At 39.3% G+C, this 14,085-nt stretch overlaps 1 protein-coding gene across 1 annotated transcript in view; it reads left to right on the forward strand.

Moving 5' to 3' along the window:
• CAMKMT (calmodulin-lysine N-methyltransferase) overlaps positions 1–14,085 on the forward strand; it is a 461,032-nt gene that overhangs the window by 209,711 nt on the left and 237,236 nt on the right. The gene's annotated exons all lie outside the window — the stretch shown is intronic.

Here is a 14,085-nt window from a genome sequence, read left to right on the forward strand (position 1 = left end):
AGGAACTCATACAACTCTATCACAATCCATACATACAACAATTGTGTAAAGCACATTTGTACATTCCTTGCCCTCATCATTCTCAAAACATTTGCCCTTCACCTAAGCCCCTGGCATCAGGTCCTCATTTTTCCCCTCCCTCTCCGCTCTACCCCGTCATGAATGCTTGATAATTTATAAATTATTATTTTGTCATATCTTGCCCTGTCCAACATCTCCCTTAACCCACTTTTCTGTTGTCCATACCCCAGGGAGGAGGTTATATGTAAATCCTTGTAATTGGTTCCCCCTTTCCAACTCACCCTCCCAGTACCGCCACTCACACCACTGGTCCTGAAGGGATCATCCACCCTGGATTCCCTGTGTTTCCAGTTCCTATCTGTACCAGTGTACATCCTCTGGTCTAGCCAGATTTTTAAGGTAGAATTGGGATCATGATAGTGGGGGGGGGCAGGGAAGGAAGCATTTGGGAACTAGAAGAAAGTGGTATTTTTCACTATTGCTACATTGCACCCTGACTGGCTCGTCTCCTCCCATGAGACCCTTCTGTAAGAGGATGTTCAGTGGCCTACAAATGGGCTTTGTGTCTCCACTCTGCACAACCCCCCTCGTTCACAACGATATGATTTTTTGTTCTGATGATGCCTGATAACTATTCCTTTTGACACCTCGTGATTGCACAGGCTGGTGTGCTTCTTCCATGTCACCTTTGTTGCTTCTGAGCTATATGGCTACTTGTTTACCTTCAAGCCTTTAAGACCCCAGACACTACCTCTTTTGATAGCTGGGCACCATCAGCTTTCTTCGCCACATTTGCTTATGCACCCGTTTGTCCTCAGCGATCGTATCAGGGAGGTGAGCACACACTAATATGATTTTTTGTTCTTTGATGCCTGATAACTGATCCCTTCAGCACCTCATGATCACACAGGCTGGTGTGCTTCTTCCATGTGGGCTTGTTGCTTCTGAGCTAGATGGTCACTTGTTTACCTTCAAGCCTTTAAGACCCCAGACACTGTATCTTTTGATAGCCGGGCACTGTCAGCTTTCTTCATCACATTTGCTTATCTTCAGTGATTGTGTCAGGAAGATGACCATCATAGAATACCAATTTAATAGGAGAAAGTATTCTTTCATTGAAGGAGTACTTGAGTGGAGGCTCAGTATAAGAATATTATTTTCAAACTACTGCTCCTTACTCCTATTTCCAACTTTTACATTCCAATTGCCAATATTTATCAATGCATTTTGTTGGTATGTTTGATCAATTTCAGACTCAAGGCATTGGTCTGAAGAATTTGAAGAATTCTCTTCAGTTTCTACATCACAAGCTTTGGTGGTTAGTGCATGAATTTGAAAAACAGTTGTATTGATTGGATTTCCTTATATGTGGATAGATACTATCATGTCACAGTCAGCATTGTGCTTCAATTCTTGAAATATCCTTTTTGAGGATGAATGTGTTGCCATTGTTTTTGAATTTGTCATTCTTAGCATAGTAAACCTTATGATTATCTGTTTCTAAATGACCAATACCAGTCAACTCATTAATGTCTAGGATGTTGATCTTTATGCTTTCTATTTTATTTCTGATGACTTTCAATATTCCTAGCTTCATCCTATGTGCATTCCATTCATTAGTAATACATTTTCCAACTGTTTCTTCTCATTCTGAATTGTGCCCCAGCAGCCTATGAAAGACCCACAGGATTTACTGCCAAAGGCTTTATTCCACCCATGGCTTTATGGTGAACTCTACTTGGCGATGCAGCTCTTCCTCAGTTATTTTGGGTGCCTTCAGGCCTGAGGGGCTTATCTTCGGTCAGTATCTCTGACAATGTTCTGCTGCTATTTATGAGGTTTTCAGTATTTGGCAATATTTGACTGCCATTTACAAGCTCTTCAGTGACTAATTCCTCAGAAGTAGAATTTCTTATTTCCTCCTTTTTGTCTGTTCTTAATCTGGAAGCTCTACTGAAACCTATTCATTTTGGGTGACTCTGCTGATATTTCAGATATGGTAATATAGCATCCAACATCACAGCAATACACAAGTCACCACAGTATGACAGACCGACAAATTGTCATTTTCTATAATTCTCTATCATTTCTGAAGCCATGGTATTTTCAGCCACTTCATATTCATGCAAAGTTAATAATGAATAAAGAAGCATGAAGAAGAATTGATGCCTTTGAATTTTGTGGTTGGTGAAGAATATTAAGGAGGAAAATTCTGTCTTGGAAGAAGGACAGAGAGAATGCTCCTTAGAAGCAATTATGGCAAGACTTGTTTTCACATACTTCAGACATGTTATCAGGAAGGACCAATGCCTGGAGAAGGACATGATGCTAAGTGAAGACTCAGTGGCAAAGAGGAAGAGCCTCAATGAGATGGATTGACAGTGTTGAGAGCAGTCGGCTCAAACATAGGAATAATAATGACATTGGTGCAGGGAGGTGTTGTTTTGTTATGTTGTATGTAGGGTCTTCATTACTAGGAACGACTAGAGGGGACCTAGCAACTACAGTGCTTGAACTAGATAGAACCTTAGTACCAATAGTTTTGAGTTATTTATAGATATATATCTATAAATGTAAAATATTTAAATATATACTTATATATAACCCCTTTTTAGTTATATCTATATGTACACACATACACACATACATACAGATCCATACACATACATCTTTTTACATATGTAAAAATACACTTATACACACACATGTGCACTTATCCTTGATGACAATGTGGGTTATGCATTTGCCTGCTGACCACAAAGTTGGTGGTTCAAACCCACTAGTCATTCCTTAGGAGGAAAATGAGGCTGTCTGTTCCTGTAAAATTTAGTATCAGAAATGCTATATAGGATTAGTATGGACTTGAAATTAATTTAATGGCAGTGTATGTGTGTGTGTACACACACACAAATATATGTTTGATATACATATACCCATGCACATATATACACAAATATTTAGATCTGAATAAACTTATATATACATGTATTTATGAGCTCCTGAAGATATCCTAAATTCCAATCCAACAATAGTGGGTTTTTCCCTATATTTTTCCTTCCTGTATTTTTAACACTCTCCTATTACCTTCAACAGAGATACTTATTTGCTGATACTAGATTATATAAAAAATAGTTATATAATTGTTTACACATTAACATTGTAAAAAAACAAACATATTAAGCAAACATTAATATTTATCTACAGTCCTTTTAGTCTGTAAATGAAGCGTATAAAGTTAAAATATTTTGTCAAGTTATTTTATTTTAGTTTGTTTCCCACTACCAGCTCTTTGAACGTGGTTGTGCTGGTTTTCTGATATTTGGGTCGTTTTGAGTTTATCAAGCATTATCATGGTTCCAAAAGTCAGCTTTACAAAGAAGCTTACTCAGAGAAGTGCATTCATTCTCCACTGCCACAACACTTTCAACGGTTTTCTATCCACGTTCTCTAGGTAGCTGTCTTTTTAGTCTTTGATTTATTTTCCTAGATTTCTTTTGAAAAACTAAGTAAATGTGTATATTTTATTTATCTGTTTTCTTACACAAAATGATGACATACTATATATACAAGTGCAACTTCACTTTACAAAACTAATCTGTATATCCATAGATCATTTAATGTCAGTTTATAGAGATATTTTCAGGTCACTATTATATTAATGTATTATTACTTAATCATTCTCCTACATGTGGGCATTTAGATTGTTTCTAATTATTTTGTACTTAACACACAATGCTGCAATGAATAACTTTGTACGTATTTATTGTTGCTTAAGGTATTTCTTCAGAATGAATTCTTATATTTGGAATTAGTGGGTCAAAGAGGAAATGGACATAAAGATTTATTAGTGTTCTATCTCCCACAGCACACTCTACTTCTCTGCTAGGTTCGGTAATTCATTGCAATGGCCACATATAATTCACAGATAATACTTAGGATTAAGGTATTTATTAGGGACATTATCATGTTTTATTTCAAGTGAGAAATGTGCAGCAGACAGTTGTTCGGTCAGAATAATGTTATCTCTACCATGGCAGCAGGCAGACTTCTCTCTGACCTTCAACCTCTTGTCCTGGCTTTTCCCTGCTCAAGCAATGTTACAAAGCTCTTTTAGGACTGCCAACAAATGCCCAAAGGGCATGCAACTCTGCTATAAGCCTCAACTCTAATGCTCTCAGCTTTAGCTCCGTGAATCAGCAAACCTAGCTTCCCCAATTAAGTGCCAGGAGGCACCCTACTCCACAAGGCAGCCTCCTGCCTAAAGGCACTCAGCTTTACTTGTTCTGTGGGCTGCCAAGTTCACCACCGTGTTTCATGCTCTGACTCTTGGTTCTGCTGCCGCTATTCTTCTGCCACTGCTCCGGTGTCAAAACTGCTTCCTAGATCAAAGAGGTTCAATGGGCAGGGAAATTGAGGGTCCAAGAATGCACACCACTCCTGGCTCTTCTTCTTGCTGGTAGTAAGATCTAGATGGATGATTTTATACCCAGGAGAATGGCCATCTCAATTACCCCTATTAACAACACTCACAACAGAATCATATAATCCAGTTAACATCTTTCCCCACCTTCATACATAAACCCATCAGGAAAAGGAAGGACATTTGGTTGGAGTAACAAAAGGCATAGCTAGAAGGGCCATATTAAATAATTCATTCCATTGCAATTAATGTTACAAAATTCTCTTCTATAAAGGCTAAACCAATTTGCGTTCTCACTAAGAATACTAGAGGGGTATGGATATTTCATGGAAATTTTTTCATTATCTTTATTTAATTTGCCTATGAATTTTTTAAAGCTCTAAGATATGCAGAGCACCTATTTCCCCACAAGTTTGCTACCAGAATATTTTATCTTGCTTTTTAAAATTATAGCCAATCTGATAGATATCTTAGTGCAGTTTTAATTTGCATTTATTTTATTATGAGTGAAGTTGAACGTTATTCTATATATTTAAAGAAGCTGAGATAGAACAATTGTGTGTGTGAAGAATTGTTCATGCATTTGTCTATTTTCCTATATGCTATACGTTTTTAATAATTTGATTTATGTATTCTGCTATTGTTTTGTGTATTTGTGTATTTTTGGTTTTTCATTTTGTGACATGAAATAGGTTTTCTTTATATTTTTTAGATTGTATGTAGTTAAATTTGTATTTTTTCCTTTATTACACTCCAGATTCTGTAATCTTTCCCTATAACCCAGTTTACAGAGGAGTTTACCTATTATTAAAATGGTAATTACATGGTCATTTTTTCCACATTTAGACATCTAAGCTATTTGAAGTAAATTTTAGAGATGATGTTAGATATGCATTTAATTACATATTTATTCTAATGGACTCTAGGTACCCCAGCAACATTTATTAAAACTCCACCTTTACCCACAGGATTTGGCATGTCACCTCTATTATATCCTCAATTTCCTTGTTACTTGAGTCTATTTCTGGCTTTTATTTTATCTCATTTTTTTCTGATTATGCATGTGCTAGGACCAGAATGTTTTAATAATAGAGACTTTAAAGTATGTTTTAATATCTGGTATGTCCAGTATCATAGGTTTTCTTTTCAATTCCTTCATGTCTGTTAGATTACACATTATTTTTCTATGTAAACTTTAACAACCTTACCATTTCTGTAAAACATATTTATGGAGATTGCATTCACTATACTTATTAGATTAGCGAGAACAGGTATCTTTATCAAGTTGAGTCCTTCTAGCCAAAACAGGAGATGCCTTTGCACTTGTTCAGTCTACTCTTGGGCTTTACAGTAGCAGTTCAGTGTTTTCCTCATATAAATCTTTCGCATTTTTGTAAAAAATTTTTACAATTCTTTTTATTTACTTATTTTCCTATCATCTTATAGCCCCAGGTGTTTCTTTTTTATCATTTTATTGGGGCTCATATAACTCTCATCATAATCCCTACATACATCAATTGTGTAAAGCACATTTGTGCATTCATTGCTCTCATCATTCTCAAAACATTTGCTCTCCACCTAAGCCCCTGGCATCAGGTCCTCATTTTTTCTTCTCCCTCCCCGCTTCCCTCTCCCTCATGAACCCTTGATAATTTATAAATTTTTATTTTGTCATATCTTGCCCTATCCGGCATTTCCCTTCACTCACTTTTCTGTTGTCCGTCCCCCAGGGAGGAGGTTATACATAGATCCTTGTCATCGGTTTCCCCTTTTAGTTTTGTAAAATTTATCTGTTTTATTTTCTTTGTTGCTATTAAAATTTGGGTTTCTTTCTATGATAGTCTTTAATTAGCAATCATGTGTATAATTAAAGGGTGTTTGTTCCTGTATATAGTTTATGCTCTGCAACCATACTGAATTTTTTTACTGTGTATATGTATATGTGTGTGTGTATATTTACATACATATGTATGTGTATATATGTACATATAATCTTAGTAAGAATATTATATATTTGCAACTCACTACATTTTATATATATTTATATTACATTGCATACATTCATATCACACATTGTAAATATATTCACACATATATGATATATTACAAATACATACATTATACAATGCAAATACATTTACACTTCATATATATATTATATATTCTTTACACATGTATATAATGTATGTGTGTACATACATACATACGTATGAAAAGAATATATACATTTAAAATAAGATTATTGCTTCAGAACAGCCACTGAAAAATTTATACCTATAAAAGTATTCGTGTCTATAATAAGCTCAAACCTAATCTCCTCTTAGTATAGAGAATGATTTATAAAAATGTATAAATCATTCTCAGATACTGTTACATATCCAGGAGGTAGGTACCATGTATTTCAAGTTGTTTGGTGTATATTCACCAACAGAAGGACAATCGTTATATTAATCATCTCTTTTCAAGAAGCCCAGACTCACTGCCATCAAGTTGATTCTGACTCATAGCAACCCGAGAGGGCGGGGTAGAAGTGCGGTCTGTGTGTTTCTGAAATTTAAAACCGTTTTCCCTTGGCTGCTGGTGGGTTTGAACCACAGACATTGTGTTTAGCAGCTCAGCCTGTAGGCCGTTACAGCACGGGGACTCCCAGTCATCTTTCACTGCTTGGTAAATAAGGGAATGAAGTAAGTGTGTCATGTGGAAATTGTGTTGGTTTGTATAGAAGTTTTCCATATTTTGATTAGTGTTTCAAAGCAATCAAAGGCAGGCTTTCTTTCAGTTAGAGACAATCTCACCCCCTTGTGAAGACTTTAAGAAAAAAAAAAGCTGGAGAACCTTTATTTCTTCTATGATTAGGTTTCTGGGGTCGCTCCAGATAACGAGGCTCTGAGGACATCCGTCCTGCAGTAAAACAATGCACGCATGGAGAAGGCTGCTCTCTGGATCATGTCTACTTCTGAATTTGGAGAAAGTGCTGTCTCTAAGAGCAAGTGCCCTCCCTCCAGAATCTGCATCTGGACAGCAAGCATGACGCTCAAGCTCTAAGTCTGTGAATGATTGACTGTGGTGCTCAGCGAAATACCAGTATAGACAACCTACCTATGCCAGGCTGTTCACTAGGATTGTTAATGTTTTTATTTACATTCTGGTTGAAGAGTTTTCAGGGAGCTGACCCAACACTGTTTTCCCCATAACCCGTATTTTGTAGTGCATCATTCTGTAGATTGAAAAATTGTCACGAAAGTCTGTGTGGCTGGTTTTTTAAGGAAGGCAGCAAATCCTTATATTTGGCAAATCCTTGATCTCATATAGGCATTCTCTTGAAATAGTACTCCTACATATAAGAATTCCGAATGCTGTTTTATTCTACACTATAGAATCTACAGTCTTGTATAATAACCATTCATTATTTATTGACTGATGTATTTTTAAATGACAATCAGGTAGGGTAATAATCTGTTGTGCTTAGTATGTACATTTAGCTTCAGTTCAGAGTGGAGGAGATTGCTCCAACCAAGCTGAAAGGCCAAAATAGGTCAAATGAAGTTCACAAGATCCCACAGTGTCAGGCTCAATATACTGTGCTGGGTACAACAAAATACTTTGAAATAAGCATCTTTTGGTTAAAGCAGAATCTTTTTCACTTCATGTACCACCACCCCCCCAAAAAAAATCAAAGGAAGGGGGAGAGAAGACAATGTCTGTAGATGTTAAATAGATACCAACCAAATTCCTCAAATAGCCAATAAGATTCTCTTGGTACTAACAAGCTGGTTTTATGATTACCTGGGTTTCTAGGACGTGTCACCACTAAAGGCGTGGGTTGTCTTTTCCACAGCGGTTTCAGAAATGCTTGTTTGCAGAAAGCACCATGGAGTTCCAGCAGCTCCAGCGCCTCTATTTCCTCCTTGTTCTTTAAGCTGGCAGAGTCCGTGGTTGGAGGACAGAAATTCTCAATTGATTGCCTCGCACATGAATTCAGTGTTCGTTAAGGCGGCCATTGTTTTTAAAGAGGAGTCAGTACCTTGGAAGTCAAATTTCTCTGCTGTTTAGTCACACTGCCTCAGGCTGCCAACTGCTTCCTCATTAGGTTCCTGGCTATTGGGGAGTTGTCATCGTTGGCCGCTGCAGCTAGGCTTTCTGTTAAAAATCACAGTGTGAAGCTTAAACTGCTGCAACCGTTATCCAGGGCTAACATGTCACTAGAGGTCTGCTAATAGAACAAGAGGAAAACTATCAATCTTTAATTTTAGAACAGCTGAGCAACCTGTAGCACCTGTTCATTTTCACTCAGCAACCCATTTAAAACAAGGCCCATGTAATCCTTAGGTGGGCAAGCTATCAGATCTCAATACCTCCCCATGTGTCACTTTTTCCACAGGAAGGAGAGTTATTTATAATTTAAGTAAGAGTGAAGAAAATAAAAAAGAACTCTAAGTCAATCCAGTGACGACTCCTTTCACAAGACAGTGCATGGTTTAACTTTCTGAAGTGCGTCTTGTGAGTAAAAGCCCATCCATGGTGATACTTGACTGCGCTCAAAAGCAGGCTTCCTGGAGAGTGGAAGGTCTCTTAAGCCTTAGATAACCAGCACCTTACACTTCCCTGTTCCTATATAGCCCGAGAACCCAAGTGTAGCAGCGGACAGCTGTCCCCGGTATACGGCTCCAAGCACCATCACAGCTTGAGGCAAACTGAGAGGAGCCATTGTAGGCTACTCTTAGGTCACAGGAAAATACGGTTCTGTGAGCCCCGTTTAGCAAAGCCAGCTCCAGGAGTGGAAGACCAAATGCGACATACTTGGCAAACACACAGATACTAGCAATTTAGTAAACGTTTAGAGTCTCTAAGTAAGCCCATCTGTGTTTTCGTTCAAATAAAGAATACATGAGGGCTCTGAACTTGTAACTCTAGGCAGTGTAGACGGGAGAGCGTGCACGGATGAGCAATAAGCCCGCCCCTGGTCTCCCTCATGGAACTCGCTCCTCCGCAAGTGCACCTGTACTTTTGCTGCTGTATTTTTGCAGATGAGTAAATGGAGGCATAGGGGATGACTTGCCCAAGGCTGCAAGTTACATGACAGAACAAGAATTGTAAAAATCCAGGGTTCTAATTTCTAGTCTAGGGTTTAAACACACACACACACACACACACACACACACACACACACTCACTCACTTCAAAAGGTTTGTGGACAAAATTCACTATCATTTCATCTTAATTTTAAAATAAGTTTTTGAATGCTCATTATATATATATATTTCCTGAAAGGGTGTGGGGAGATATGAAGACAGGAATTCAAGGACAGCTTGCAGACTAATATGAGAACAAAGTAAAATATGACAGCACTTAGCTCAAATGTTCATTCTGCTGTGGAAACCTCAGATGTCAGTTAAGTCGCTTCAAAAAAAGATGTCAAGAAAATAACAAGTTTACATTTTGTGTATGAAGAGTTCTCATGTGTCTGTATTAGTCATTGGATTGGATCCTATTCATCCCGCGTTATAGATATGAGAAATATCTCAAACTTCCGGATACATGCACATTACACACAGCTTTGCCCAGCTTCACAACTCAGATATGACATCTACCTTCCTCCTCAGCCCACAGTTGCCGTTGTCCTTGTCCTGGGCATTCCAACTTTCAGCATTTTCCTCAGGGGTCACTGTGAGATGCATCTCTCCGGAGGTGTGCATCAGAGCAGGCTCAGCCTCATTCTGCCACGACCATTTCCATCATCGCAACTACTTGATCTGCTTCACGTTTTAAGGAATCAATAAATCTCATCCCTAAAGAGTCCAGCAGGCCTTTGATTCCTGACCTGACATTTGCTAATGCTATTCCTGACGACCTGCCACTACGGATCTGCAGCCCTGCACTCTGTGTTTGACAACACTCCTAATATGAATCAATATTCAGCATTCAGTAAGTGAGCTGGGGAGTCATTTCACTGCTGCAAACGGCTGCATTGCCCCTGGGCAGCTGTCAGAAATGGGTAGTTATTAATAGCCCTCTCTTTTCACTTAGCATGGTCAGTTGGGCTCAGGCATGAAATGATTTAATCAGTTTATGATATCTGTGACAGAGAGCACTTAAAATGTAATCACAAAATTTAGGCAGAAGTGTCCCTGGGCTGTTGTAATGTTTTTCTCACTTAATTTTCCCTAATGCTGATGTGCACCGAGGGCAGGGCGCACCGAGAGACTGACCATACAACAGAATGACACATGGCTTGGTGTTGGGTTTGCTTCTCCCCTTCTCAAGGATGTTTTCACTTCAAAGCACAGGCTATACATCCCCAAGCGTAAGGAAAGGTACATTCCTTGGGTTGTCTAGCAAAATGTACTTCTGGTGTGAGGAGCCCTGGGGATTGCAAAAAGAGAATCTGTTCATGCTGCCGAGTCTCTCTCCGTCTCACAGAGAACATGTTTAGGCACCGGAATTCAGAGCACATCGCCAAGGGCTGAGCAAGTGCGCTGCAAATGCAGCAGTAATCTCATTGAGGCGTGGACAACCACTGCGACTGGCATCCACTCAGCAGGAAGAAGAGTAAAGGTTGTCCTCGAATGGTGGGTGGAGGACAGCGCTTTCCGTAAGGGCTGGTAAAGGTGGGAGTTCAAGAGTGGGAATAAGAAGAATGCGTGAAAAATATGGTTGACAGAAGCTTAACCTAAAACGGTTAAGACTGTGAACGAAATCAGGTAGAATGGATAGAATACAAGCATCGAGATCGGTGCACAGTGATCCCTGAAGACAAAATGGATGCATGTTCAAATGTGGAGAAGAAAGGTGATGGCGTCCTGCTCTCAAAAGATATAGCATCTGGGGTCTTAAAGGCTTGAAGATAATCAAGCGGCCGTCTAGCTGAGAAGCAACAAAGTCCACAGGGAAGAAGCACACCAGCCTGTGCGATCACGAGGTATCAATGGTGAGTCCAAACTGAAGCTTCAGTGTCCCTCCTGCAGTAATAAACCCGCTATTGGTGAGCGTGACTGTCAGCAGTACACAAGCCACTCCATCTATCCATCAACCCTTTGGCATCTAGCTGATTCTGACTCAGAGTGACTCTGTTTATGGTTTTGAAGACTCTAAGTACAAGAGCAGGCAGTCTTATCTTTCTCCTGTGAGGCAACTGGTGGCTTTGAACTGCCAACTTTGCAGTTAGCAGCCTAACGTCTAAAGGACAGCACCACCAGGGCTCTTATCTATCCTTTCAGAGATGGTAAAAGCCTGAACGAGAGGTCCCGAAGTGTAGGAATATGGAAGAAAGATGAAAGCATAGAAATACGCTGGCTTTAGATTTGTGATTCTAACATTAATTAAAGTTTGCCTTTCATTGAGGTTCATTCTTTCATTCAACAACTATTTACCCTCCTACTATCTGTTGACCTCATTTGGGACTGTGGAATATCACGGAGTGAATGTTAGATGAACACATGCAGTGTTTAGTTCTGTTCTAGAATTCCATGAATCCAGAGTCTTAACGACTCTATCCTTGGCCAAACTCACTTCTCCTTGAATTCTTTGATTCACGCTGGTTCTTCAGCTGTTTTCCTAAGCTCCTAAACTGCAGTCCTTCATGAAATCACAACCCTGATAACAGGTGTTCTTGTGATAGAATTCTAAGATTGTCCTCAAGCTTTCAGGCCCCTGATAAGCACACTTAACTTCATCAAAGCACTGCTGCAAAAGGATTTTGCAGATATAATTATGGTCATCTTAAGCAGTTGACCGTAAGGCAGGGAAATTATCCAGGTGGACATGACCAATTCACATGATCCCTGTAAATCTGGGTTTAGAGGTTAGAGATAAATGAGATTATCTAAGCACAAAAAGTATTTGATGCAGCATTGTTGGCTGGAAGGAGAAAGAGGTCATCGGCAAAGGGATAGAGGCAACTTACAGGAGCTGAGGGTGGCCTCTGAATGACAACCAGCAAGGAGAAAGGGACCTGAGCCCACAACTGCAGGGAACTAAACGCTGCCAGCGAGACAGAGTTTGAAAATGGGTTTTAACCCAGAACTTCCAAATGAGAATTCATTCTGGCCAACGTCTTGATTCAACCTCCTGGTACTTTGAGTAGAAAAACCCAGCCATGTCTTGCTGAACTCCTAACCTCTGAAACTGTTAATAAATAAGTGCTATTTTAAGTCACACAATTCCTGGTCATTTATTACACAGCATTAAAAATAAAACAAAAACAACATTCCCTCATTTTTTTTTAACCTTTCCCTGCCCTACCTTGGTTTCCTCCTAGGAAAGAAGAAAATATGACCCCTTTTTTTCTTTTTTCACATTCTCTGTGAAAGTTCTAAGTTCCTTGTGTTGCAGGAAAATGTTCTCAGACCATTTGCCAAAAGATATAATTGCCATTTTCCAAAGTTACTGGATTTCTAAGTCTTTCTTGCTTCCGTTTACCAGCGCTGTCCGCTCCTTGGGCACTGCCATCCCCAGGAGAATTCTCTTCCAGAGTGCTATGATTATAATTTTATAATCCTAAAAACACGGAAATGTATATTGAGTAGCAAGCATAGTTTACCCCAAGTGCAAAGAAGAATACTTCTCTCACAGTAAGAAGACTCAGTTGTGGTTGTTTTTTTCTGTAGAGCCACTTGCCCTGCACAATCTTATTAGCTACCCATATATTTGCTAAGCCTTTCTCGGCCCTTTTGCTTATTGGCTCATCTTAAGGGAGCCAAGGCTTCAAACTTCAGTACGTCTAAGATGGACATTCTGGTCATCAACCCCATGTCATGCTGGGTCAACCTTTTTTGTCCCAGTCTCAGCTCTGTCTTGTTAAAAGTGGTGTTCTTTTGTGGAGGGCTCCTGTCCTTCCTCCGTCTTTGCCTCAGTGGATCGTTCTGATTAACTTTGGGATGTAGGATTTTAAATATATGAGCTGGTTTTTTTTTTATCTGCCTGAACTGTAAACGGCATTAGAGCGTAGGCAGGGGAAGAGGGGGAGGGAGCTTGGAGAAGGAAGCGTGGGGGTGAATCTTCATAGAAATATCTGCTTCAGAGTATCAGTGCAAGGACCATCAGACACATATATTTTTTAAAAGACTGACAGCCATATAAGAGTATGGGCATTTATAAAAATGTCTACATTATATACATTTTCATAGAAAATAAGTCTAACCACTAAGCAGGGCTCTTTGGAAGATTTTCAGCACAGAATACCCACAGGTTCCTCTATTTCTTTCTGGGTGTGGATATAGGAAAAGTCAGAGTTACCAAATACCCATGGAGCCGGACTGTCTTCTGAACCAAAGAAGTTCTCTAAGAGCTTCCAGTGTCCTCTGCAATTCTGTTATTCTCTCGGGTCCACTTGTCTGTACATGGAGAACGAGTCAGTCATGCATTGCCGTGCACATGGACTGAGAAGGCACTCAGTGACGAAGTTACTTGGGTAGGAGTGAGGAGTGTTACAGGACATAAATGGAACTGTGGGGATCCTCTCTTTTCGTCACAGGGACTGTGACGAATAGGGCTGGGTAGAGGCTAATGTTTTAAACCATCTATTAGTGACTATAAGATAACTTGTTAGGCCTAGAAGCCAATTCTTTCTGAAGCAGTTTCTTCAGGGTTTTTATTTGGTATAAAATAAAATCCATCTGTTGCCCTTAGCTACACAATTCCAGGTG

This window comes from Tenrec ecaudatus, chromosome 17 (genome assembly GCF_050624435.1).
Source record: "Tenrec ecaudatus isolate mTenEca1 chromosome 17, mTenEca1.hap1, whole genome shotgun sequence".
Classification (NCBI taxonomy): Eukaryota; Metazoa; Chordata; class Mammalia; order Afrosoricida; family Tenrecidae; genus Tenrec; species Tenrec ecaudatus.